Source organism: Tupaia chinensis, unplaced genomic scaffold (assembly GCF_000334495.1).
Source record: "Tupaia chinensis unplaced genomic scaffold, TupChi_1.0 Scaffold000146_1, whole genome shotgun sequence".
NCBI classification, from domain to species: Eukaryota; Metazoa; Chordata; class Mammalia; order Scandentia; family Tupaiidae; genus Tupaia; species Tupaia belangeri.
This window is the reverse complement of record NW_006159616.1, coordinates 7,285,634-7,289,683: the sequence shown is the minus strand read 5'-3', so window position 1 is coordinate 7,289,683 and position 4,050 is coordinate 7,285,634. Positions and strand designations below refer to the sequence as shown.

The window sequence follows — 4,050 nt, the reverse complement described above, 5'->3', positions numbered from 1 at the left end:
TAACTCTCTCTCTGTCTTTCTCGCTGTGACACAGATTTTTTTTTTTTTTTTTTTTGAGAGAGATTTTTATGACAGGATGTGTGTACTCACCAGAGAGAGAGAGATGAGAGACAGAAAGCAAGAAATAATCCCCCAGGGGGGATGGCCACACAGCAATCCCTTCTCCTCTGTTCTCTCAGGATCTTGAACACACATGCACATGTGCCTGGCATGAGTTTTAACCCACTGAGTCCAGGACTTGAACCATGGTCAACTACGTGGGAGTCCAGCGATGTAATCATTATGCCATCTGCTGGTTCAAAGAAATAAACTTTTAAAAAGTTCCTAAGCCTGGGGCTGGCTGGTGGCATGGTGGTTAAGGGTGCTAGACTCCCACATGGCCAGCTGTGGTTCAAGTCCCATACCTGGCAGCTGCTTTTCTCTCTCCTTCTCTGGTCAAATTAAAATAAATCAATAAAGTTAAACTTTAAAAAGTTCATAAAATGGGTTTAGTAGGTCGTATGGTGGTTAAGGCACTGGATCTCACCCACATGGCCAACTCCATGGGTTCACGTTCCAGACCTGGTGGTCTAAGAAACATACCAGGTGCAGGGCCAGCAGGTAGAGTGGTGGTTAAGGGCGCTGGACTCCCACATGGCTGACCATGGTTCAAGTCCCAGAGGCTTGCTTTCTTCTGTAATTTACAGAGGACACAGACGCGGTACCCCAATAGCCACTAACCCAAATCCCTGCTTTGCCTTCCTACCCTCCAGGTCCTTTCTATGGGCAAACCGATACCCCCACAGCAATCAAGACCTCAGCTCACCAGTGACCTCCCACCCAAATGCAGCTCCAGCCTTCTAAGGGACCCAGGCTCTCACTTGACGTGGAGGTGGGGCTGTGGCCAAGACTTTACCTTCCCTCAGATTTCTTCTCTTCTCCCCAACCTCTCTCCCATTAGGACTCCCCTAACCATTCCCCCTTCTTCAGTGCTTTCCTGCCCCTCAAACACGCCCTCCATTGTCCACTATCTCCACCTCAGAATGTGCAGTCTCAACCTCGGAATTTTCAGGGCCCAGGGTTCCATAAGCTGAAGTTTAGAGGGGGCAGAGACCCAGAGGATCTAGCTCCCCATCCATCCCATCTGGAATTTGCTGACTGAGAGACTTTAGACAAGAAAGGGAACCCCAAGTCCTAGCACAGGGGCACAGGATCCGAGGACAGACCTGGGAGAGGGGTCGGCAAATATAGACTAGGTCCCACTTTCAGAGCATTTGGTACCTTTTTTGCAGGGTTTGCTGAGATTTAATTCATATACCATAGCGCCTCCCCTTTTAAACTGTACCATTCTGGGCCAGCAGGGGGCGTGGGGTTAAGGCGCTGGATCTCACAGGACTGACTCCAAGGTTTGAATTTCAGACCTGGGTGGGAGAACGGCGGAGAAGGGAATGCAACATGGCCACCCCTCTGGGGGGTGATTTCTCACCTTCCCTCTCTGTCTCTCTCTGGTGAGCAAACACATCCTATGTCAAAAATCTTAAAAAGGAAAATGGTACAATTCTTTGGCTTTTAGTATATTCATAGAGTTGTACAATCAGTGACAAAATTTTTATTTATTTTTTAAAGAATTATTTAACTTGGGGGCCAGCAGGGGGCGTGGTGGTTAAGGGCACTGGTCTCCCACATGACTGACCATGGTTTGAGTTCTGGTGACTTGCTTTCTCTCTCTCTCTGCTCCTCTCTAGTTAAATTAAAATAAATAAATAAAGTTGAATAATTTTTTTAAATTAAACTTTATTTATTTGTTTATTTATTTTAATTTGGCCAGAGAGGGACAGAGTGAGAGAGAGAGAGAAAGAGTGAAATAAAGTGAGAAAGCAAGCCGCCAGGTCTGGGACTTGAACTGTAGTCAGCCATGTGGGAGTCCAGTGCCTTCAACCACCACACCACCTGCCGGCCCCGTTAGAGAGATTTTTGCTATAGGGAGCTTGCACTTGCCAGAGAGACAGGATTTTGCCATAGGGTGTGTCTGCTCGCTGGAGAGAGACAGAGAGGACAAATGAGCAGTCATCCTCCAGAGGGGATGGCCACACTGCAATCCCTTCTCCATTCTCCTCTAGGGATTTTGGGCATGCATGCACATGCGCCTGGCATGAGTATTTTTTTTTTTTGGAGAGGTTTTCACTATAGGGCGCATGCGCTCACCAAACAGACAGAGAGAGACAGAGAGACAGAAAGCGAGAAATCACCCCCCGGGGGGATAGCCACGCCGCAATCCCTTCTCTTCCATTCTCCTCTCAGGATCTTGGGCACGCATACACACACACCTGGCGTTGAGTTTTAAGCCACCGGGTCCGGGACGCGAACCGTGGTCAACTATGTGGGAGTCCAGCGACGTAGCCATTACGCTAACTGCTGGTCCCCCGCCTGGCATGAATTTTATGCTACTGGGTCTGGGACTCGAACCATGGTTGACTACATGAGAGTCCAGCGACATAAGCATTATGCCATCTGCTGGTCCCAGTGGCACAATTTTAGAACATTTTTATTACCTCTAAATGAAACTCCACACCCCTCCCTTGCCCTTCAATGTTCCCACCTCACCCCCCAGTCCTAGGCAACCACTGATCTATATTCTGTCTCTACAGATTTGCTGGTTCTGGACATTTCATACAATGGAATCATACAATATATGTTCCTCGCTGACTGGCTTCTTTCACTTAGCACAGTGCTTTCAAGGCTCGTGTTACAGAACTTCGTTCCTTGTTGTGGCTGAGTAAAATTCCATGGTCTGGACATACCATACCTTGTTTATCCATTCAACGGTTGATAGGTATTTGGGTTGTTTTTAGCTATTTTGAATAATACTGCTATGAACATTCTTATACAAGTTTTGTGTGAACATTTAATTCTCTTGGGCCCAGGAGTGGAATTACTGGATCATGTGGTAATTCTATGTTTAACCTCTTGAGTAATCGCCAGGCTGTTTGCCAAGAGCTGCATTATTTTATGTTCTTACCAGTGGCATATGAGTGTTTCAGCTTTTCCACATTCTCTCTGACACTTGTGATTAACCTGTCTTCTTATAGCCGTCCTAGTGAATATGGGTATGAAGTGTTAGCTAATTCTGATTACTTCTGGAAAAAAAAAAGATATTTTAAAGAATTCACAACTTTAATTTTATTTATTCATTCATTTATTTTAATTTGACCAGAGCGAGACAGAGAGAGAGAGAGAGAGAGAGAGAGAGAGGGAGAGAGGGAGAGAGGGAGAGGGAGACAGAAAGGGAGAAAGCAAGCCACCAGGTCCAAGACTTGAACCATGGTCAGCCATGTGGAAGTGTCCAGTGCCTTAACCACCATGCCACCTGCTGATTCCCTTAATTCTTCTTCTTATTATTATTATAATTTTGTTTTGTTCTTTTCTTTTTATCTTTTTTTTTTTTTTTTTTAAGGATTTTGCCATAGCATGTGTCTGTTCGCTGAAGAGAGACAGAGTGGACAAGTGAACTATCATCCTCCAGAGGGGATGTCACACAATCTCTTCTCCATTCTCCTCTTGAAATCCTGGGACACGCACAGAAGCACAGACATCCAGTGTGATTTTGAAGCTGCTGGGTCTGGAAGTTGGACTACAGTCAGCCTTGGGGGAACCCAGTGCCTTAACCAGCTCGCCACCGGCAGGCCCCCACCTCATTCTGACTTTGACTTGCATTTCCCTAATGGCTAATGGCTAATGTTATTGACTATATTCTTATGTGCTTATTGGCTATTTGAATCTCTTCTTTGGAAAGTGTCTATTCAGAATCTTTGTCCATTTATATTGGATTTATCTTTTTATTATTTCATGGTAAGTGTTCTTTATAAATTCCAGACACAAAATTCCAGACTTTATAAATTCTTTTTTTTTTTTTTTTGGGGGGGTTTTTTTCGCTTTAGGGCGCGTGCGCTCGCCACACAGACAGAGAGAGACATAGAGACAGAAAGCGAGAAATCACCCCCCTGGGGGGATGGTCACGCCACAATCCCTTCTCCTCCATTCTCCTCTCAGGATCTTGGGCACACATGCACA

General features: G+C 45.7%; 1 protein-coding gene across 1 annotated transcript in view; it reads right to left on the bottom strand.

The window, feature by feature from the left end:
- SPATA21 (spermatogenesis associated 21) overlaps positions 1–988 on the bottom strand; it is a 44,466-nt gene extending 43,478 nt beyond the window's left edge. The window contains exon 1 of the mRNA XM_027770671.1: positions 896–988. The gene's annotated coding sequence lies outside the window, so the exon portion shown is untranslated. The remainder of the gene's footprint in view (positions 1–895) is intronic.
- Between the last annotated feature and the right edge of the window lie 3,062 nt (positions 989–4,050).